At 46.9% G+C, this 24705-nt stretch overlaps 1 pseudogene; it reads right to left on the minus strand.

Annotated features, from left to right (window-relative positions):
* Nucleotides 1-7637: 7637 nt before the first annotated feature.
* LOC125533205 lies at nucleotides 7638-9851 on the minus strand (annotated as a pseudogene).
* Nucleotides 9852-24705: the final 14854 nt, after the last annotated feature.

Consider the following 24705-nt stretch of genomic DNA (forward strand, 5'->3'; position numbering starts at 1 on the left):
GTCTTACAACGATTGCCGTGTGTGATGCACAATTACAAGTATGGTCTAGTGGAAGAGGAATTATGGTGGTGATGGCGGCTATGGAGATGGAAATGGCAGCGGCTAGGGTTGATGGAGATGGATGAGGATGAATCTATTATGGCTTCACTCGCGGATGTTCTATTCACATTTCGGCCTCGACCCTTTTACAGAAGTAGTTAGAGTGGACGTGAGGCCTTAGTTTCCATGCCATACGACCGCTCATGCGAGTGGCCGCGGCTGCATGAAACATCGTCTTTTGCTTTGTGGCTTCTGGTGCGCCTCCTCCTGATTTCTTCTAGCTCCTCCTTCACTCCCTTCCATGTTCTAACTTGATTTCATCCACATTTAGCCCATTTCTTGTGGAAACACAATAAAGAGAGGATTTGTAGAATCCTATGCATTCATTAGTCATTAGTGGCAATATCGGAGTGAATATCTTGGTTTAGACAAAGGGTAGAGCATCAGCAACAACGATGTTGGTCAAGGTAAATGTGAATCCCATCGAAATTTAGGCCACCGGCGCTTATATATGTGCGGCCGGATCCCTCAATCCACCCCGTAGACTCCCTTGACAAACCCGCCCGCACTAACAAATCCACCCTTCTACGTCCCCAATCCACCTCGCTACCTCGCCCCGATCTTTCGAATTGGCTGGATCTAGCCGCAGTGGTTCGCCACCGCGGAATCGATAACCCAGATCCGTCTCCAACCTTCCACCGCTGCCGCCAAAGCGGAAGTTTGACGACGTGTGGCAGCGCAAGTCGGGGGTGTGGTTCTTTGAGATTAGAGACTGCAACACGGGAAAACGGTACTGGCTCAGGTCGTTCTCGTCGCCGCAGCTAGCAACTCGGGCGTACGACATAAAGGCGGTCGGCCTCTACGACTGCCAGGCGAATATTAATTTTCCCTTCGACAACCGTGATGTCCCAGAGCTAGTCGGCGTTGAACCCCCGTGTTGTCTCCCGCCGCGAGGTGAGGGACAATCAGCTAGCCTTCTAGCAGATCGGGACCAAGTGGTACGACGAGTCCTACATGGCCGAGCTCCGAGCAAATCACCCGGAGCTTGTTGTCGAGGATCTCCAGGTGTACGACATCTGCAAGAAACATGATGGGGCCAGCCCTTCTACCAACCCTGGCTTCGGCGAAGACAACAATGGCGACGAAGGCTCCGACGACGACGGTGTGGACTGGGACAAGCTTGAGGTTGAGGAAGATTAGTTAGTTATTCTTAGTATGCTAGAAGTAGTTATATCGAGTACTTTGAAATCAAGTAGTTCAAACTTATGTTATGCAATGCATTATGTACTACTTTTGTTTCAAAATGTGTTCAAATCGAGTGGTTTCAATTAGTGTTTGAATGGAGTTTTGTGCAAACTAGTTAAAGAGATTTATATTTAAGAGCGTCACTTGTACACAAATGAAATGGTCTCATTTCGCATGACATAATTTCAATCTAAAGTAACACTTTTTTCAATAGAGACAATAAATATTCAAGTTCTTGTAGTGAAATGGCACAACAGGGCAACAAGGACACTGATTATGAGCGAAAAAATGTGGAGCACCGACGAATAGCTGAATGAAAAAACTACATACGTGTGAGCATACATTCACTATTTTTATTGCATGAAACATACATTCACTATTTGCTAAGTGTAATATTTATAGTGGAGAGAACAAAAATTCAAGTGCTCTCCACTATGAACAATTGTAGCACACAACAACTATCTACATGTTTGACAGTTTGATCTATACTATACTATAAATGGTAAATATAAATATATTTTTATTCACAAATACTTATCAATGGCGCTGATAGGACAAGAGAGGCCATACATCAATAATTAAGTAGCGCCGTACATAAGATTAGACGCCGGAGTACCTTACACATTACCAACGTCCCGAGCCAATGCCACTATCAATCTACTATTTGCGGCGTTGGGAACCTATGCCGGTGATACTGGCTTATCACTGATGTCATACTACCGGTGTCTCGCCTCCGCGCCGGTAACAATGTCTCTCGAACTCCGCTACCACAGTTTTTCCTACCAGTGTATGGTACGCCATTAGGAACCCAAATAGTAGTGGTGTGTCCCTCTGATCACATGCCGCTAGTAACTTATGTCGGATCGGACAGGTCAAAATTACTAGTGGCATGACTTTTGGAATGAACACCAACAATAGTATACTTATTATTGGCGTAGGAAAGTGTTGGCACGTCGTGCCTCCTTGGTGGTATGCTACTAATGTCGATTGCCTATAAGCATTTCTCTACTGGTACAATGGCAATGATCCGAGAACAATCCTCATGGAAATTTTACTGTAGCATTTTTTTTCTTAGTGTATTGATAATTACCCCTTCTGTTTACTTCCACCTAAAATCCCACTCTAGAAACCTATGCCAACTTTAGCACTCTTTGCCATGATATTTAAGGACATTAAATAAACACAAACATATACTTGATCTAAGTGGAAGAAATTTATGTGTAAAGATATGATATTTGTTTTCTAACCTAGTCTAAACGTTGTTTAACCAAAAAAATTAAGAGACGGTGTCTCAAAAATGAAACAACCAACATCACTTTGTCTGTAATATGTTTTAATTTTAGTACAAGTGTATTATGCAAGATTGACGTTAAAATTATATAAAAAAACCTATTATGTATTAAAATTTAGCTACTTTGTTGTGTGGTTAGTTCTGGTAATGTAATAGAAAAAATGTACTACTCCCTTCGTCTCATAATATAAGAACGTTTTTGACATTAGTGTAGTGTAAAAAATGTTCTTATATTATGGGACGGAGGGAGTAGTTAAGATAATATGCACAAAGTGAGTTATAAATAAGTACAAATGTTTAGTATAAATAAGTTATTAGCAACGAAATGTGCTGACTGGATATGACATTCCAAGAAGGAAGAGGACGCCAAGGGCGAGCTGCCTACGGGTGTCATGGCCATGATCGATATCTCTCTAGCTGAGGCAGAAGCCCTTCTTGCCGCCTCAGCTGGCCTCTGCGCCATCCTCTCTGACGGCGACGCCAAGGCCAAGAACGCCGGTGACAGCTACCCCACCAAGGTCTACATCTACATCCATAATGATTTGAAGCTTGGCCTCTTCGTCTACTACGACATGGACGAGTTCAAGAAGCTGGAGGGCGTCGTCGTCAAGGATACTCAGGCCTTGGAGGAAGCGGCCACTGCCTTCTACACGGCCTTCTGGGGCTTGAGCCTACTCGGACAAGCTCACTAGCGCGATGCAGAGGCTGGAGCTCTACAACGGGGGCTACAACAAGTGCCATGCTCAGGCTTTTCAAGCCGCGTTCCAGCAAGAGGTCGCCTGTCTCGAAGTGGATATGCATGTTGAAATTCTAGCCATGGAAAAATTCCTCCGAGGTGACCTCGCCCATGGTGACAAGCTCGCTGCCATAGAAATACTCTATGCCAAGTGATGTGTTGCCTTGAGTGAAGAGGACCTAGAGCAGGTGGCAACCTACGCTGCTGCAGTCTGCGCTTTTATTGAAGCGCAACAGTCAGAATCTTCCTACAACTTCACTCTCGGGTATGCACTAGTTACTTTGTCCTCGTGCAAGCTCATTGTTTAATGATTTGTTAGACTGTTTGATCTCATAGCTGCCTTTGTTCAGGTCCGACAGCTTAGAGCCAATGGAGCAAAGGAAATTTGGAATTGCCAAGCGCTTCCCTAACAGGGTGATGCACAACACTGTAGGACCTGTGGTGAGAGGTACTACTCTGTCATTCCTCATTTTTGTTCTTGCTTATGTTATTTCCCTTCTCAATGTTTCACTTTATCCTTTACTGCATTCCAGAGCTGCATAGCTAGGCAGGTGATCCATAGCCATCAAGCCAAGAGACTTGCACATGATGTGCAGGAAGCCACCGCAGAGAAGATCCTGAAGGTTCTGGAGTTTCACCCAAGGTTTGTGGAGAAGATCATCAATACCAGGCCTTTGAGGATGCCCGTGCCATGGAGAAGATCATCGAGACCCATGCCTTTGAGGATGCCCATGCCATGGAGAGGGCTGCCAAGAGGCAACTCTAGAAGGACCTCGAGGAGGACTTCTACAGGTGGATCAAGTTCGGGGGTACAGTGTACGCTAGAATGGCTCCCCGTAGCAAATGGGAGATGAACATGGAGGAGACGCCCGAACATCAGGAGTCGTTCTTTGAATAGTTGTAGGTCTTCTTGTGCCCCGTTTTGCTAGTGCGCCTTGGTAGCTTCTGATATTTAGCTAGTGCATCATTTTGTTTGTGCCCTTATGGCTTTTGTTCAACAAAAACATGTGAATGCCGAAGTGAGTTTTGGGATGTAACTGCTGAACTTGAGATGTAGTTGAAATGGTCCTTTTGTCTATCTCTCAAGCATAACTGCTGAACTTAGTGTTTCTGTTGATGAGCGTGTTTAGTGTTGGGATGTCCAAGTCTGGATCTAGTGTCTCTTCTATTTCTGGAAATGCAGTCTTCTCTTTTGTATTGTTGGATTCACACTATTGTTGTGCACATGATGTTCGCGTGTGTGTGAAATAATGCTATTGTACGAAGCAGGTGTTAAAATTGAACAAGCATATTCATGCAATATTGCACTGAAGATAAATATCAAGGTTAAGTGTGCATGGTGCTGCTTTTCCTTACAACATCATTTTCGTTTCATGTTCGTGAACTTGTTTTCGCTTAATTCTGTAAGGTGGGGGAGGAACACTACTGGTGGAAGTGGATGCATGCCTACAATTATACTTGGTGCTGATGTGACCCATACTCATCCTCGCGAGGACAACAGTCCTTCGCTGATGTAAGTAAAATATTAATAGTACCCGCCACTTGTTTTTGAGTCTTGAATCTTTTTCTTGGCAAGAGGTTTTTGGTACTATGCTAATGAGTCACGGTATGGTGGTGTCTTGTAGGTTGTAGCCTCCCAAGATTGGCCTGAGGTTACAAGGTATGTGGGGTTATAGTTTCTGCTCAGGCGCACCGCAAGAGCTGATACAAGATTTGTACAAGGTCTGGCAAGATCCATACAAAGGACCGGTCAGTGGTGAGTGGTGACATGACTAGGTACACTGCTCATTATCTAGTTATTCCTTGTGAGCATCATAGAGAATTCATTGCATCACAAAAATGCAGGGAGCTACTTATATCCTTAAAAAAATCAACCAGTGAGAAGCCCCAATGCATAAACTAATCAGAGGGTGCTATCTGCTTCTCATCTGAATCCTCATTCTCTTCTTCCTCTTCATGGTTATCATTTCTTTGATTTGCTTGTTCATTTTACAATGGAACCTGTGGCCTGGGACCCACTTCTCGTTGCACTTGCAACATTTATCACTTTTCTCATTAGTGACTGCACTAACTGCCTTGTTCTCAGTGATAGTTAGAGGTGCTTTAACAGGTTTGTAGGGCAGTAACTTGAACTTTTTTTGGAAAAGGAGGATGTACCACCGGCCTCTGCATCTGGACGCTGCATGCAGCCATATTATTAATTATTCACAAAGACCATACAAGGTGAGGTGATAAGTAACTTGAACTGGGAACTGGATCCTGAGGGATTACTGTATCATGTCCTTACTAATGTTAAAAAGAAATTGTTTGTTCTTCTTGAAAGGGTAGCATTGTTCAAATCTCCTGGCTAACCAATATGCCTCATGTAAATTGTCAGGTTTCTGAACTTGTGTCAAATTATGAGCATAGTCCTTGAGCCCAAACACAAAACTCCTCACAAAATAAACTTCAGTTAAGTCAGGGTTGTCATTTCTCACCCCTCTCACAGTTCCCTCAAATTCATCAATGTACTCATCCACTTTAGTAACTTGTTGAATTTTGTGGAACACACATCATATACAGATTTTCCTTCAAACCTCTTCTTTTAACTTCCTGCAGAAACTTACGCAAGGTATCTCAATTTCTATACCAGGGCTTTCTAACCAGGTGTCTGCTCTGCTAGTGAAATACAGAGTGGCCACTTCCACTTTTTGATCTTCAGGTGTTTTGGCTAGTTTAAAATATTTGTTGGCCTTCTTTTCTATCCTTCTGTATATTCCCCATCAAATTCAGGGAAGCCCATCCTGGGCCCTTTTGCAAATCTCCTGTGCAGAGGGTTTTGTTCATCTTCCGACTCTCCCCTGTCTCTCCTACTAGGTTCAACCCCTTGGGCCTTGGTAGTAGCCCATTCCATGCATATTCCTATTATTTCCAGGTCCTTCTCTAGGCCGAGCTACTTGCAAATTCTCCCTACAGTGATTAGCTTGCAGGTACTTCCTAAGTTGATCAGCTAGCATTTGTGATTTTATTCCCTCAGTTGAGCTGCTTGCTGCTGCTCTTGAAACAGAGCTGCCTGGATGTACTCTTGTTTGGCATTTCCTACTATGAACTCTAGGCCTTACTCCTCATAAATTCTCTGCTCGTCATAGGGGTCCTCAGTAGAGGTGGCTCAAGGTTTTGTAACATGACATGGCAGGTGTTTTTTCTTACAACAGCGGTATAAATGAAGCCCAAGATCCCACTAGTTCCCATGAGTCCCACTGTCTGATTTCCTACACTAACTCCAAAGGTAATCTCAGGCATGTTAGTAATCAAAGGTAAACTAGCAGCACCACTAGGAGTGAAATTCCGTTGTATACTTGACCTTCTCCTCCTCCTATCAGAGCAGCTAGCATTTGTGCCATCTTGTCCAACTTGGAGTTGGTGTCTGGCTCTATCTTGTTAAAATATCCTCTAGTACTCACTTATGACTTGGCCAACTCCATCTGCCCCTGGCAAAATTGCCCAACTTCTGTTGAAGCTCTTCCTGTGTTCAAACTCCTCTCTAGTGATGTAGGCCATCTCCTCTTCAGCATCGTCGGTGGATTGCTTGTTTGTTCTACCCATCTCCTCACGGGTCAGGATCTTGCAGATCCGGGATTTTACTAGGAAAATAGTGTGTTTCCCCAACCAAACCAACCAAATCGAGCACCCACGCCTCCACCGTACCCCTAGTCCAGGACTTGTGCAGATCGGCTGCAGAATTTCATAGAGGAAGAACTCTTCAAACCCTTGCCAGGTTTATTCCAAGAGATCGAACTAAGGCTAGAACCAACACTCTGTTACCACTTTGTCACAACCTATACTAAGAAATTCCAATTGGTCAATAGTTTGAAGAGCAGGCGAGAATTTCAGAGAAAATAGGGAGAAACCGAGATGGGGATGAGCTAGGCCGAGCCAACTGGCGGTGGCGTCTAGGGTTCTTGTATTAGGTATTTGGTAGATAATACCATTTGGGTTACAAGCTCAACTTTACACCACAGCGAGTGATGCCGACCAACAAAAAGAAAGGAGTAAACGACAAGAAAATGACAGCTACAACGCTAAAGGAACATATGACGTTTTGGCACGCCAAAATTAACGGCCAACCACTCCTTCAACGTGTGCCCTTGGATGATTCTTATCTTCAGTTCATGACATCCGACAGCGGCTCTATGGTCGGCATCATGCGGTGTGAAGAACGTCATGTTCTACTACTGAAGCCTGTGATGCTCTTATGTTAGCGTGTTGACTCGTCATTGTAATAATTATGTGAAGAGAGTAGTAATGATCTGCCAGCGGCTGTCTTGTGTACCGTACTATGCTGGTCTATGTTTGCTCAAGTACCATCTGTGAATCCTGAACACATGTAACAGTATAGCTCACCGTGAGCACACGCTCGGTCTATGCTTTGATCCAGCAGATCTGTCCCTTGAGGCTTGAGCTGGTACTTGTCTATCAAGCTGTGCACCTAGTTAATCTCCTCGATCTCTTCTCTGTCGTTTGACTGAAGGCTCCAGGAGCCCCTGACAATGACTAGGTTGAGGAGATTTCCTAAGCCTTTTGTTCTCACCATACCATTCGACCAGACCGGTGATGTTCTTCACCTTGTCAGACCTTCCATCAAGAAGATGATTGGCTCGCTTTTGTCCCCTAGGTACCCTCTGATTCAATAGAATCATAGTAATCGTATCATAGTTCAGTGTTTTTAGAAAAAAAGGATATGTACTTACAAGAGCTCATCATTGTCCTCCTTGCTGTAGAGTAGCTCCTCGATTTGTGTGTGTGCTTTTGTGTGAAGGGAAAGTAACCGGATTGATCAGCACCAGGAGCGGCAATGTTGAACTTGGGGTCGAAATCGTTGACGCTTGTGGTGTAGGGACACGTCCCTGGCATTGTGAAGGGGTAGTGGCTCTCATATTGGCTAGGTTTGTCTTTGCTGCATTCTCTCAGGGAATCCTGGTTCCTGGGAACGGTTACATGCCATTGCTGAGATAATGTTTTTTGTTTACAGAGTGGCTGACCTTCCGGCTATTTCTCGGTAGGTGCTAGTGTTGATGAAGTCTCTAGTGTTCACGGCGATCATGTCAGCAGTAAATTGGCAGGAAAAATGATATTCTGGTCCATTTCTCTCCACTTGACATCAGAGTCCTTGTACTTTATCTCTCAAGAACATGCACAATCATTCTCTGTTGGTCGATAAATGTTTTCGTAATGTGATGTCAGGTTTGGTTGCTGACAGAAGACAGTTTTCAGGATTCATCATTTTGATAGCTCATTTTCACCTGGGTGACTCCTAGGTTGCTTGATAAGAGGGATCCTGCTAAATTGCCATCAGTGTAATTGCCAATGACCAAGTCTGGTTTTCCCTCCAATATGTCGAGAATCATGGCAGAAAAATCATGAAACCGCAACCTGCTGAAGAACTTCTCCATGTTGATCGGATCCAGCGCCTGGAGCACGTCGGAGAGGCAGTTGAGTGTTTCCCTGCATTCCGCAGTGTCACCCAACCCAATCCCCACTACTGAAACCTGTAATGGCTGGCAAACATATCATCTACTCCCTCTGCTCCCAAATATTTGTCTTTATAGACATTTCAAATGGACTACAATACATCATACGGATGTATGTATTGTAGACATATTTTAAAGTGTAGATTCACTCATTTTGCTCCGTATGTAGTCATTTGTTGAAATCTCTAGAAAGACAAATATGTCTACATATATCCGTATGTGGTAGTCCATTTGAAATTTCTAAAAAGACAAATATTTAGGAACGGAGGGAGTAGATATTTGTAGTTGTCTGATTACAAAATGATCTGTCATTTACTTTTGCTCAAACTGCTACTGCGGTGTGCTCCTCTCTAGGCCGACGACAAAGACCTCTGCGAGAAGCAACACTGTCCGAAGCTTCTCGGCGGTGTAGAGGGTGTCACTGATATACTCAGACTGATTCTTCAGGGTGAAAACCTAGATTCTGACCTTGATTGGTTGAATCCGGTGACGGCGGCGAAGGCGTTGCTGTTGAAGAACCACGGAGTCCGTGTGGTGACATGAGATAGTTGGTGCGGATATGATCATTGTTATAGTTTGCCAATTGCTGATCTGATCGCTTTAATCTTTCTTTCTTTTTTTCCCTCGCCTACACATAGCTTTGATCATATATGATTTTGCTATTTGTTGGTGTGTGTTTTGTGTGCGTGTGTTGGTGTTGGCTGTGTGCATCTTAGTTATGCAGAGGCCGGGTGCGTGCTCATTGTGTTTGTATCCACTTGATGCTTCATTTTGAGTTAATAAAATCCACCCTTTATCGGAAAAAGAGGGTGTCACTGATCATCAGTTTCTGCATGACAGCGAGGAAAGACTGAGTTCATTCCGGTCAGCTGCCTACCTACCACCGAGCTTTGCTGGATGGAATGATCAGTCAATATGCATACCCTACCTCGCCGCGGTAGTTTAGCAAAACAAGGTAGTCTAGCAGCTGCTTCATGCTCTTCGGCTTGGTGCTTAGCTTCGAGGACATGAACCGGGAGATGAACTGCATCCCGTCCCGGATGGAACTGCCTCATCTTTGCTTCAAGTGCAAAGATGAGACCACAAAGGTGCCTCATCTTTGCTCTTTATTTTTTTTTGAATTTTTATCTTTGCTCTTTATTAGCACCACCCATATGTACCTCGTGTGATCATCAACTAGCAGTAGGAAGTAATTCTTTGCTGCAAAGGTTGGAGGCGAGATGGGACCACAAATATCACCATGCAGTAGCTGCAGCGCTCGATCTGCTATGTAGGATGCTTCGGCTGGAAACAACGCTCGTCTTTGCTTTGCAACCAGACAACTTTCACACAAACGAGCCACGCACCATGGCCTCCTTTGCTAGCAGTCTCAAAGCATGAAAGCTTATAGCATGCATGCCACAGCCAGGAAAGCTTTGAAGTTTTCGACAGTAGACAAACTGGATCAGACTGCTCAATATATATTCAGAATGTAGAGCCTGTTTGGTGTTCTCCTAACTTTTGCAAGCACCTTTCTCTGTTTATCCAACACAGTCATCAACCCTTCATCGACGGAGTACTTGCAACCACATTCATCGTTCTGCTCTAGACTGATTATATTACTTTTTAGCTTCGGGGTGAAATAAACTTCAGTTAACAGCCGGTGCTCACCGCTGTGTGCAACAAAGAGAACTGAGCCGCGTCCCTCAATGCCCAAAACTGATCCATCTCGGAATCGAACTGAACCGGTGATCTTTCGATCCAGCTCGGCGAACTTATCCAGACAACCGGTCATATGGTTGCTTGCTCTAGTGTCAATATATCAAGACTTGTCTGATGACCCTGTCAGTTTCGGCATGACTTTTTCTTCTTGCAACATGACCTTGTCTCCAACAGTGATTTCAGTGTTCTCAACAAGCTCACACACCTCGGTCATGAGCAAGGCTGGATCTTCGTCAGTTTACTTTTGCGCCAGGTTTGCGCGCGCGCTTCGGCTCCGGACAGTCACAGGCAAAGTGCCCATTCACATCACTGTTAAAACATTTTACTTTTGATATGTCAAACTTACGATGCATTTTCTGTTTGCCCTTTCCATTGTTCTCACTGTGATCACCACCTGCCCACCGCTCTGACCGCCTCCTTTCTTCGCACCAGAGCCAGATGCTCTGTTGTTGTCGACGATCTTCTTCCCCTTCATCAGGGATACCAATGCCTGGGTCATGAGCATCAGCTGCTCGTTGTTATCGCCACGGCTCTGGTGGTGCCCACGCTGGTTTTCCTCAAACGCCGTGAGGCGCCCGATAGCCTCCTGCACTGTCATCGTTGTGACGTCGCCCCATCGCTCAATGGTGTTGATGATGTCGGCCAAGCGGTCTGGCACGGCGCTGAGACGCTCCACCATGGCCTCCTCCACAAGGGTGACGCTGAGGGAGCTGATTTTGCTCACCAATGTGGTGAGTTTCCTGGTCAGGTGAACGAACTGCCTCTTCAGTTGCTGTGCTCGCGCCTTCTTGACGCGGTCCTCACCAACACGCGAGCACCGGATCAGCTCCCATGCCTCCTGCGCGATGCCGCAATCTGTAACCTGCATCATCACATGATCTGGAACAGATTGTGAGAGCGCGGCGAACACTCCTTCGGAGCCATGGATAGCCGACCAGACGCGCAGCGCCTTCATCAACACCTTCATCTTCACGGTCCACAACGAGTAGTTCGTGTCTGTCAGCATCGGACACTGCATGTGAATATTGGTGGCTCTCGACGGAGCAGCCAGCACCACGGTGCCTTCATCGCCTCTTGTGCTTGACCTCTTGGCCGCCGGCGGCGTGTACTTTCCGCCACCGCTGCTACTACTCTTCCTGTCGCTCTTCTTAGGAGACCTATCCCCCATCGCCGCCGCCAAAACTCCTCCAATCACTGCCGCCAAACGCCCCAGGTCATAACCTAAAGCTTTGTATACCAATTGTTGGTTTTCTAGCTGCGATCTACTCTCTCTCAAACTCTGAATTTCTCTCTCTCAATAACACAAGACGTCAAGGTTCAGAGAGCAGAAACGCAGCCCGAGAGAGAGAGAGGGAGAGCGCTTTTGTTCGTCATTCCAGTATTTGCGCGCGCCATCCCACGAGCCTGGATCGTGCCAAGTCTAGAGCTACTAGCTAGGCCTGAAAACTAGGGACAGAAACTACACCGCAACGTGAACGTACCATGTTTCTGGTGGACAAATTCAGTCGTGCTTATTATGCGACAGAAAAATAAAGTAAGCTAAGGGAAACGGGGCAGATACATTGAGATTACATCCAACTACGATGGTCTGGGATTCCCTTCTCATAATAGTCTCGGTGCCCCTCCCGCGACTAGGGTTACCCCCGCTCCCCCCGCCGCCGCCGCCGCCGGCCGCCAGCAGCGCACTCCCCGCCTCCCTCTCCCCCTTCCCCGCTCCCCCCCCCCCCCCCCCCCCCCCGCGGGCGACGGGCGGGCCCCCTTCCCCATCTCCTTCGGCCTCCTCCCCGTCCTTCTCCCTCCCCGCCGCCGCCGGCCGGAGTCGCCGGGCCCTGCCCGCGCGGCGCTGGCGGAGGCGGGCCGTCCCTTCTCTGCTCGCTCTTGGGGGGCGCGGGGGCCTCCCGATTGCGGCAGTGCTGCTCGCCCACTGCGGTGGGGTTCGGCGGCGGGAGTCCGGCGAGCTCTGTGGTTCTCGGTGCGGCGGCGCGACCGTTGGCCGCGGGGCGGCGTGGCGGCGCTGGTGGCTGGCGGCGCCCGCGCGGCCCAGATCTGGGCCCTTTCGGGCTCCATTTGTGCTAGGGCGGGCCGGCGACTCGGTGTGTGGCGGCGCTGCTCCCTGGTTGGTGGTGAAGTGGCGGTGGTCTACGGGCGGTGGCGGCTTTGTCGGCCGGCGAGCTGCAGCGTGACGGCAGGGGCTGTCTGGACCCTTTTGGGTTCGGCCAGGCCTCGGTGCCCAGCAGGCCCCTTGTCCGCGCGTCCGGTCGGCTTCGCAGTGGCGGTGATGGTTGTCCCTTCATGTCGATGATGTTGCGGATGCTCCCAAGGACACTCTCCCTTCTCCCATCCTACATCTCTCGTGTCGGTGACCTCAGGGAGACGGCGAAGTTGATTCGGTGACCGTGGTGGCACATGTTGGTGGGCCGCGCGATGGGCGGTGCACTATGATTCGTCTGGGGTGGTGGTGGGCGTTTGGGTTGGGAGAAATCTCTGGCGGCTCGTCCGGCCCCGACGCGGTGACGCCTGTGGGTGCCGTCGGACCTTCCTGAAGGGCAACGGGTACCCCCTTCCCCATCTCCTTCGGCCTCCTCCCCGTCCTTCTCCCTCCCCGCCGCCGCCGGCCGGAGTCGCCGGGCCCTGCCCGCGCGGCGCTGGCGGAGGCGGGCCGTCCCTTCTCTGCTCGCTCTTGGGGGGCGCGGGGGCCTCCCGATTGCGGCAGTGCTGCTCGCCCACTGCGGTGGGGTTCGGCGGCGGGAGTCCGGCGAGCTCTGTGGTTCTCGGTGCGGCGGCGCGACCGTTGGCCGCGGGGCGGCGTGGCGGCGCTGGTGGCTGGCGGCGCCCGCGCGGCCCAGATCTGGGCCCTTTCGGGCTCCATTTGTGCTAGGGCGGGCCGGCGACTCGGTGTGTGGCGGCGCTGCTCCCTGGTTGGTGGTGAAGTGGCGGTGGTCTACGGGCGGTGGCGGCTTTGTCGGCCGGCGAGCTGCAGCGTGACGGCAGGGGCTGTCTGGACCCTTTTGGGTTCGGCCAGGCCTCGGTGCCCAGCAGGCCCCTTGTCCGCGCGTCCGGTCGGCTTCGCAGTGGCGGTGATGGTTGTCCCTTCATGTCGATGATGTTGCGGATGCTCCCAAGGACACTCTCCCTTCTCCCATCCTACATCTCTCGTGTCGGTGACCTCAGGGAGACGGCGAAGTTGATTCGGTGACCGTGGTGGCACATGTTGGTGGGCCGCGCGATGGGCGGTGCACTATGATTCGTCTGGGGTGGTGGTGGGCGTTTGGGTTGGGAGAAATCTCTGGCGGCTCGTCCGGCCCCGACGCGGTGACGCCTGTGGGTGCCGTCGGACCTTCCTGAAGGGCAACGGGTACACCCCTCCCCTCACTGCCCCCCCCCCCCCCCCCCCCGCCCCCCCCCCCCCGTACCGGAGGAAACCCTAGGACTAGTCCGGGCAGCGGCGTCGTCGTCGCCTCCTTCTTGAAGGTGTTGCTTGGTACGCGGCGCTTCGGGTGCTGGGAACGTGGTGGTACTTCTTCGGAGGGTGCAGCGGTCGCCGGTCATCTTCGTTTCGTCGATATGCCGTTGTTGGCATTTGTTTCTCTTCCTTTCTTCTTTGTTTTTCTTTGGGCTTGTTTGTGCTGCGGCCCCAGCACCTATCGTTGGATGTATCGGTGGTTGCTTTGTAATACAAAGCGGGGGGAAACCCTTTTTCGTAACTACGATGGTCTGTCAAACACTGCGAGTGGCGATGAGAACATTGCATCTAGTGATGAGGAATCTGTATCAAGGAGAAAGAAGATCTTAGGCCTTCCACTATGTGTTCGATGCCATACTTCTGAAAAGTATCCCACATACACATCGATGCCAAATAAAAAACTTGTGGCATCGCTCTCATAACGTGAGAGTTTGGCACCGCTGTGCACACAAGCCCACATATATAAACAAATCAATCAACCAAACTACACCAGCCTCGTTCTCTTCCATGCAAGTGTTGTTATTGCGTGAGTGACTTTAGCACCGGAGCAAGCAGGTGCTTCGATGCCCTGAATTTTTTTAGGACACCAGCTGAGCAATGGAGGGCACCGAAGCCAAATGCATCAAAAAGTGAATTTGGCACCTGTTTTGGCCTATATAGTGGAGGGTCATGCTTTGTTTTTTTAGAAAGGATGTATCATCTTTTTTTGCGTGCACTTACTTTTTCTCTTGGGCATATGGTACACTCATCTATTTTCTTTTCTTTTGCAATGAAATTTATCTGAATCATTTTGTTATGTTATCTAATAGGCCATCAAATCACTCAAAAGAGATTTTTCAAAGTTCTGCTCGAATTTCGACCTTAAAATTGAGGTATTTGTGTTTTCCTGATAAGTGACCAGCTCTCTTATCTTTTGCCCTTTTATCTGTTTTTTCTCCATTGTCTAAATTATCCTGACATCAACTCATGATCATTGTCTTTGCAGCAGAATAAGAGGCAGAAGGTTAAGAACTTATGGTGGTAGGGAGGGTTGTGTTCAGTGTATTTTCCACTAAATACTTTGCAGAGATCTTGAGGCGTATGGCTAGTGTTTGGAAGGATGTCATCTCAAATATGGGTTTGAGTGTCTTCTGAATTTTAAGAAACCTGACATATCGTCGCGATTTGTCCGTTGGATTGTTGATTGTGTAGATATAGTGTCCTCACAAATCATTGTTCTCAATGAGAAGATCATTTCTATTTCAAAGGATTCTATTCATTTTGTGTTGGGCCTGCGAAACAGTGGTGCTTTAGCGACACAAGACAAAGAGAGTGGAAAGAACTTCATTATGTCTCGTTTCAGCTTGACATAGATGCCAAACATAACTTTTTTTGGAGACATGCTCACATCTTCTGATTTTCTCCGTGAGGACACCTTCATATGCTTCATGGTGATTACAATTTCGTGCTTCCTTTTCCCATCTTCCAGCGATCAGATTCACACAGAGTATCTGCCTTTGCTAGAGGGGTGGGGGTGGTGATTATTTTCGGTTTTTTGTTTGATACCTGCAAGTAGGGCTTGAATTCGAGCCGAGCCGAGCCAGCTCGGCTCGACTCGCTAGAGCTCGTTTCGTTAACGAGCTAGCTCGACTCGACTTGTTATTATTAACGAGCTCAAATCCAAGATTGGCTCGACTTGTATAACTCACGAGCTGGCTTGTTTAGCTTGTTAAGCTCGTTAAAGATATGAACATAAAACCCTCAAATATTATAAAAATATTATGTATATATTAAAGATATATATCACTAAACAATAGTAATCTCTTTGTAACGCATGAGTCTCCTAGGCGGTTGGGCCTTCAACGTCTAGGCCTTGTGTTGTGCGCCTGAGACATAGGGTGCTGAGTGGCTGATCTTTTTTTATATTGGGAGTGGCTGATCTTTTGTACCGAGCCTAACGAGTTACACGAGTACTCGTGAGATTGGCTCGTTTAACTTGGTTTATAAACGATCTTAAGCTAAAGCTCGGCTCGACTCGTTAGTCTTCGAGTTCGAGTCGATTCGAGCCGAGTCACAAGCTACTCGTTTAGCTCATGAGCTTCGAGCTTTTTTTCCAGCCCTACCTGCAAGAAAAGACTTTCCTGGCTCCCAAGCCCATTTGGCTGGATGTAATCAGGATTAGCTACATTTTCATAGTTAGTTTACTTTTTTCAATTTTTTGAACCAAATTATGTCTTTTTTATTTTTGTAGGTGCCATTGTATTCAGTTTTTAGTACATTCAGAGTTATCATTTCAGACCATTTTTTTAGTTCAGAGTACTTTCTCAATCTTATAATTATTAGGCCCAGTCCTTTAAGTTTTTGTACAGGCTTTGGTTATTTTGAACAGGGGAGTGACATCTTATGCATTTTTTCTTTCTAAAAAGTCAAAGCATCTGAAAAGTATTATTATAATGGATCAAAAAAGAAGTGATTGTCTCAGTATTATTATTTTGCTTTTGTCAGTTGTAGAATGATCTGTCTCTCTGATTGCCACTAGCGCGGGGTTTGCTCCCACTCATCAGTCCTTCAATCTTCCATCCATTATCAGTCGTGTGTTGATCAGTTTTGCCCGGTTTTCAATAAATGAGTCTCCATAGTTTATTACTAGTATTAGTTTTGGTTCAGTTAATTCTATAAGTCATCAGTAGTAAGCAATGTAGCACAATTCTTCAGTTACTATTTTTCAGATTATTTTTGGTTCAGTTCATAGTATAGTTTCATTGTTTTATCATTTTTCAGTTTTTCAGTATTGTAGCATGATTCTTCAGTTTTTTAGATTTGGTTCATCATTACGTCAGCATGCATGTTTCATTTGTTTGTTTTCCTAGTCATATTAGTACTTATCAGTCATTATTTTTCAGTGATCATTCTCCATGGTTTATTATTAGTTTTGGTTCAGTTTATAGGAGTGTAAGTCATCCGTATTGTTCTGTGTTTATTATTCAGTTTTCTGTTTCTCTTCAGACTTTAGATTCTTCAGTAGCGTTTAGATTCTTCAGTTATCTGATTCTTACTCCCTTTCATTCATTAGTGTTCATTTTTTCTTCAGTCTTTAGATTCATTATCCCAGATCAGTTTGTTCTGTGGACTATTGATCTATCAGGGGGAAAGCTGGGGAGGACGTTAGAGCGGGAGGCTTTGGTTCATTTAATTTAGTGGTTTTTGATGTTAATGGATTGGTTAGGCGACCCGTTAGGTGCAGGACGACGCGCTAATCATTTTCGAAGGCCAAAGAGGTCGGCGATAATTTTTTGACCTGAAACCCAGAAGGAACCGATGTTTTCTTATAACTGAGTTAGACCGAGTCCTTAGTGCAGAGAGCTGTCACCCCATGATTGGATCCAAAAAATGACCTGAATCAAATATTAAAACTGATGTCTGATGTTTAGTCACTCCCTAAAAAAAAGGGACAAGTTTACCTAGACGCCCAATCCAATCTGATAGGCATTGTTTTTTTTTCAAACGATCCATTCAATTACCATATACTGTAGTAGAATTTTTAGAGAAGGGGGATAATATACTGTAGTAGATAATTGAAGGAAACAGAGTACCAGCATCCAGTAAAACCACACCTGCAAGTAGATGTTCATCGCTACCCGCAAAGCATACGCTCCAAAATCTGTTGAAGATCTAGAAACCTTACAAGGCAAGAAAAGAGCAAAGATCCAAACACCCATTCTACTGCCACTGAAAATTGAAGGACACAGCGTGCCGGCATCCGGCAAAATCAGTATTGTTGAAAACCTAGAACGACTCGACCATATATACAATGCAAGAAAATAGCAAAGATCATTCGCTTGTTATGCCATATTCTTTCCTCAGCTCACACACCGCCTTGAGAATCTGGGTGACTTGAGCATGGGATACACCCGGATCATCCTCGCTCTGCCGGAGACCCCAGAAGACCTTGAGAGCACGCTCATCGACGTCCTTGGGATCAATCTTGATCGCTTCTAGTCCCGCCCGGATCCAAGCATTCGTCTGGGCAGCCGTTGGCTCGAAAAGACCCTGCAGCACCAGCACCAGCACCAGCACACACAAATCGGATGTAGGATGATTAGCATATATCGAACAGAAGGTGGAATTTTTTTCTGTTTTTTCGCCCCCGGCCTCAACTCGGAAAGATGCCGCTTGAGAGGGCTGGCAGAAGCAGAGGGGTCGGAGGTAGGAGAGAAGATGTACTGTCGATGTGCCGAACCGGTAGCCTAGCCTCCTCACCGCCCGCACGAGCGCCGCCATTGTCACGCGTGTCCGTCGACCGACTAGGGGGGTTCCAGAGTATATATTAGACCCGCCCGTCCGTCTATGTTGTGTTATCGGTTTGCTGCCTTGGCAAGAGAGAAAGAAAACTCCACGACCGGCCCGCTCTCTGTTTCAACACATGCAACTTTATTTTTTCCTTAAAAAAACACGTACAACGTTTTCTTTTGCACGAGAGGCCAATCGAAAGGACTTGACAAACGTATACGATCCGGTCAACCCGCAGGCCACAGCCTCTCCCACACCACACACTGCCAAGTTTTCTTCCACCTCGACGACGTTTGTTTTCACCCGAGCTAAGGGCCTATGAGAATTTGCATCCTAGAATTGTTGGCTTTCTTTATATTTTGGCAGTTGGTGTGACCTTCAAGAAAAACAATTGGCTGGCTATTAGTGTGATGACTTTGACATACATTTTTTTTGTTCTGCAGCTTGGTCGCATTTCTCCAACCCTTTGAACTGGTGGCGATGGATTGCATGCCCATTTTTGCGTCGGTGATGCTGCAGCTTCTTCAGCGACTTCCAGATCTCGCCTTAAGGGATGAATGGTTATTATGGTCTTTAAAGTTTGGTACGGTAAAGACATTTGCGTGTGTCCTTTTCCTTTACTGTTAGTTCAATGCAATTGTCTTCGGCAGATGGCATGCAAGCAGAGGAAGAAGACTAGTATGATTTGCAATATAATTTTATTTGGAAAGGCTAAAAATCTGTCAAATTTTTAGACATGACAATTCAAACTTTTTCATGGCAATTTATATTGGTATAAGGATGGCAAATTTAGTTAGCAAGCACAATAACTTTGTAGCAAAATATGAACTGAGATGGATTTGTCATGCTCGCCAATTAAACTTGCCATCTTCAACAAACACAACTTACCATGAAAGCATTCGTTTTGCCATGCCTAGAAATCTAACGTTCCCTGGATATATCTAGGTCCATTTTATTTTGTACTAGTCGGTTTGTCTTTACATTATGCTGGCTCTTTGAGTGTTTTTTTCTTTTAAAAAACAACCATCCTGTTGTATTGAACACAATTTAGTCTTGCTTTGTTTCAAGTTCTACTTTTAGTGTCCTGGCTTTGTTTCAGGTAGTTCCAATGCATGTAGCTTGTAGGATGTGAATTTGAAATCTTTAGGTACTCCCTCCGTACCGGAACAGACAATGAACTAGCCAAGGTGGAGGGGAAAACAAGAGAATTTAATGTTTATTTGCTAATTAATACCATTGCATGCAATAAACTAACCACTGCATACCATCCTAGGTAGTCTCAAGTCATTAAAAACATACACACCTCAAGTCTCTTATTGGTTAACTAGATGATACCCCGCACGTTGTTGCGGGAATATTTTGCAATATTTCAATGAGGTTTTTGGTTACACGAAACATCAATATTTGAAATAATAGTTTTTGAAAGTATATAAGAATTTGATGTAAATAGTATAATAGAATGGAATTTTACATGCATACATGGTTGCATGTTGAAGTGAATTTTTAATATACATAGTTGCATGTTGAGGTGTGCCTTTTCCTATGCATGTTGAATGATGAGGTGGCATGCTTGCATGTTGAGAGAAATATGTTAGTGGGGGCTAGCTATTTAGATATAGAAGATTTCTTTATTCAAGTCAAGGAACAAGAAATAAGGTGGGAGTTAACACACCACATCTAAGTGTTTTGTAAATATTTGGTTTTTGTAAGATGACTTATGCACTGGTACAAAGGGAGTACTGATAGACACTCTTAAGGCTTTGCTTGGTTAGGGGCTGATCCACGTGGTTCTTCGGGGATCGTGGCCCAATCCACGTGGTCCGCCCCAGCAAAGAACTATTCGGCTATTCCCCATGGATCAAAATTTAGGTGTTTGGTTTGGCGCACGTCGGGAAAATTTCGGGCCAATCCACGGGGCGAGAAAAACCGCCTCCGTCCCATGGAACGGATCAACAGTGGCGTGTCTCAAGGAGACACACGACGGAGGCGCGGTGCGGTCGGTGACAAGTCCGACAATGACATACTTCTCCGGTAACTCTCTTCGTCCTTTCTCGCCCTCCTGCCTACCCTCATATTCTTTCGGTCTTGGCACTCGAGCCCCGACGGCGGCGTCTTTCCGCCATCTCTCCCTTCTCGCCCACTGCGACAATGGCCTGATACACTATATATACAGACTTCCTTATAAAAAACTATCCAGACTTTGCCAACAAGCCGCCAGCGGCTGGCGTCGTGTATGTGCTTCTATGACTGCGTGATGTCGGCCCTGTTGTGTTGTACCAGCTCCATGAGCCTGAAGCCCCGTCCCCCGCGTCTCCCGCGTCCCTCTCTGAGGCGACACGGGGGAACCCTAGCCGTCCCCGCCGTCGGCCTCCCTCCACCCTCCCCTCCCCCTCGCCGCCGCCGAGAGCCACCGCTGGGCAAAGCCCAGGCAGTGCCGCCGGCGGCGGGGCTTCTCCCCTGTCGCGGCTTCCCTTCTTCCTCGCGGCGGCTTAGTCACTCCCGATGGGCTTGGTGGCGCGGCGCTTCGAAGCTCCGGCGGCGGCTCGCTTTGCAGAAGGTTGGGGGGCTTGTCCCCGTCTGGTGGTGCCGCCTAGACAGAGGCTGTGACCTAGGGCTCTTGACCCCAGATTGGATCTGGGTGGTGCTCGGGCCTAGCCGTGGCTGCTTGTCAGGTGTGGTGGCGGCGAGTCTCACGGTCTCTGGGCATCGTGGAGGTGCAGGCGGCGGAGTGTGCTTAGCCTGGGGATGGCGGCGGTCGTGCACGGGAGTTGGATTCCTTCGAACAGATCAGGGTGAAAACTTGCTTTCGGCTACTGCCAAGACCGGCGGTGGCGGCGCTATCTGCATCGTTCCCTTCTTGAAGGCATCACCGTGGAGAAGTTCAAGGTCACTCTCTGCTACCTCCGAGGGAAGCCCTAAATCGGATGATTGGATGATGGCGGCGCTCTGGTGTCGTTCCCCCCTTGGGGCGTCATTCTTGGAGGTACACACGTGATCGAGGGACCAGAGGAAGGATTCTTTGGTGGAGCGGTGTGTCATCTCATTCATTGATGGCGGCGTATCATGGCGGCATGACGCTGTGGTGACTCGACGTCCGATGCGCTGAGATGGACTCGCGCAGGAGGGTGACGCGGCCTGGCGTCGTGGTGGCGTCGATGGCAGCTAGACCGGACAAGGTAGATGCATCAGTATAGCTCTGAAGATGGATTAGTGGCAGATGGCTGCGGCGACCTCATACCCGGCAGGCGTTCTGGTTGAGGAGTGCGCCAGACCGGTGGGTGCCCCATACCCGGCAGGCGTCCTGGATGGGACCTCAGGTTTTAGATGTTAGGTTTGGCTGCGAGGTCTGTTTGGTATTAGGCCCAGACTATCAGCATCCCTTCATCAATTGGATATGAGTAGCGATAGATGTTGCCTAGACGGTGGTTTTAGTCTTATTATTGTATTACTTTGTAAGGTCGTGTATAAATAATTAATAAAATAGCTGCATGCATCGTCCAAATGCAGAGGCCGGTGGTCTTCCTCCTTTTTCTAAAAAAAAACTCAGCTCCATGAGGTCACTCCAGCGCTGCATATGACATCAAAACATGCGCCATAGGAATGAAACGAACAATTCCTCAAAACATGCGCCTCGGCGTTATCGGCGGATCTTCCTGAACTGGAACTGGATCTTGTGCGTGGACGCCGTCGTGCGAACTCAGAGTGACTGACTATGGGGACGCGGCCACACGACCTCTGGGTCACGGGCATGCTAGGTTGATGCATCCGAGCGCGGGGACCCTGGCAGCAGCCCCCAAGCAGGAGGAGGCGAGGTCGTCGTCGATGTGCAACACCGACAGTGTACACCGGCGACAAGGGTGGCAGCAGCGCGACGAGGAGGAAGCCGCAGCAGCAACACGACGAGGGGAGGAGGAGACGGCGGCAGCAGCACGATGAGGGGAGGAGGTGGCGCTGAAACCACACACACACCGGCAGGGGGAAGAAAAAGGATCATACTTGATCCATCAACGGCTAATTAATCCCCCGCAAAAATAAAACGCTAATTAATCTTTCATTTCTCTGCACACATTGGCATCGTAATTAGCAGCAATTGTGGCACCCCTTTTCTACTTGTGATGATGGTACAACCTATGTCAAAGTTATCTGTAACCCGAAGGCGAAGAGCTTGCTTTCTCAGCTCTTGAATGGGTTGACATGTATCTCCATTCATGTATACATGCCAAGTTTGAACTCTTCAAACTTTTTTCAACTCTTAACAGAATTTGACAGTGTTAGTCCTACCTTGGACTGTCTAATTAACAACCAACTGTTTTTTTAATTGAGTCTCAGTTGAGAAACAGGAACTGATAGAAAATATCAGAGTAACTAATGCCGAAGGTTAGTTTCTTGCGCTACTTACCAACTACTCCCTCCGTCCGGAAATACTTGTCGCTCAAACGGACCATGTCCATCTCCAATTGTACTACTAATGAAGAAGGTTCCTGCAAAAAAAAAAATTCTCTGCTACAAAGAACCCTGCCGTGACTAATACTGAAATTATATACACTTCCTTTGATACACATCCGATGCTATTAAGTAACGCCTAATTTTGGTAATTATGTCTTACAATTATATCCATCATTAAAGACAGATGATGAAGATAAAGAATTACAAAAAAGAAGATATAGATGAATACAGCTTGGCAGCTATGTGTCAACTCTTGAAACTAGCATATATATATATATATATATATATATATATATATATATATATATATATATATATATATATATACACACACACATGCTGCAGGAAGACACGAATGACCAGCAAAGTTGCATAGCTAGGCACATCAATCATGTTCAGCATTTTTTGCAAGTGAGCGGGCTTAAATAAAACAGTAAATGACAAAAAGTTTCAAATTGTTGGAGTTGAGAGCACAATGAGAACATGGGTGCAGGAAACACCACATAATCAGTGAGTAGAATATCAAAATAAAGGGCAAGAAAAAGGTGAACTGAAGTTCGTGCCCTACAACCTAGCTACTGTACATGACCATGTTGCAGTAAAAATGAACTACATCGCTCTACTAAATTCAGTTTACTGCACTGTGGATATATAATCGAGACAATGCCCCATAAAATTCTAAGCGGCACACTTTTCAGTTAAGATACTGTGAGAAACAAACACCTCATTAATGTCCATAGATCATACGCAACCAGGAACACACACAAAAGGACTCAAATGATTGCATTTTAAGAATTTAGACTACTTATTAAGCTTAACAAAGATGAGGGAGAGGTGCAGCTTATGGTTCTAACTCGGGCAAAGCCAAGAAGAAAAAGTAATGCTGCGAAAAAATTCCAAAAGCCATTGAAACACTTCTGCTGATGTAAACATCACACAAAAACACACTCGCAGTGTATTCCGGATCTTCATACAACCTGGTGTGAATCAGCACAGACTGCACCAGGCTCTGTACAACCAGTCAAATGGAAGGGATTTATCACCCCAACAGAAGTGAATAATAAAACGTTGGTTATCAACTTATCATGGAGGTCTAAGGGCCAAAATTTGCATATCTTAGTGCTTACCATAGGAAACTTCTAGCCAAATCCTATAGTATGATAAAATTGGTTATCAACTTATCATGCTTAATTAGCTGAGAATTTGGATACGAACACATGTAAAGGCTAACTTAGAAATATCTTGATACCGATCCCCTTCCATTTGTACATCCCCCCCCCCCCCCCCCCCCCCCCCCACCTCCTCTTGATACTGCCTTGACATCATTGCTTGATGCCATACTCCTTCTGCAGCTCAGACACCATCTTGAGAACCTCGGTCACATCATGACGGGATACATTTTTAACACCTTCTGCTCGGAGACGCCAGAAGATCTTCACAGCCATATCATCGACATCCTTGATCTTAAACACTTCCAGGGCCGCCCGGATCTCGGCATCCCTCTGGGCAGCTGTTGGCTTGAAAAGACCCTGCAAACACACATACATACACACACAAATCAGAAGCAAGATGATAAGCCATCAAGTTTCAATTGTACATGCATCTGAAGGTAGCGCAGGAAAGATTGTGCAGTCTGCTCTAGGCAAGAGAGAGGATAGAGCTCTCGATGGTGAGCAACTCTTGAAAACTTGTAATCAGGAAGAAGTTATGTAGCAGACAGGAGGATAGGCAGGGCACATGTCAGCAAGGTGAAAAGGTGGCAACCGATCCTGGGGCCATCGGTACTCTGACGGGCGCGAGTGACGACGCCCGTCAGGAGCCATGAGTCTCATCAGCTGGAACTGCCGGGGTTTGGGGCAACTACGGACAGTTCAAAAGCTCGTGCGCCTGGTGCACACTTATTGCCCAAAGATTGTCCTCTTGCCAGAAACATGTCCATGTGAGGAGAAGGTGAAAAGAATAAAATGGAGACTGGTTTGAAGCATTGCCTTGTATTGGGATGAGT

This window comes from Triticum urartu, chromosome 1 (genome assembly GCF_003073215.2).
Source record: "Triticum urartu cultivar G1812 chromosome 1, Tu2.1, whole genome shotgun sequence".
Taxonomy (NCBI): domain Eukaryota; kingdom Viridiplantae; phylum Streptophyta; class Magnoliopsida; order Poales; family Poaceae; genus Triticum; species Triticum urartu.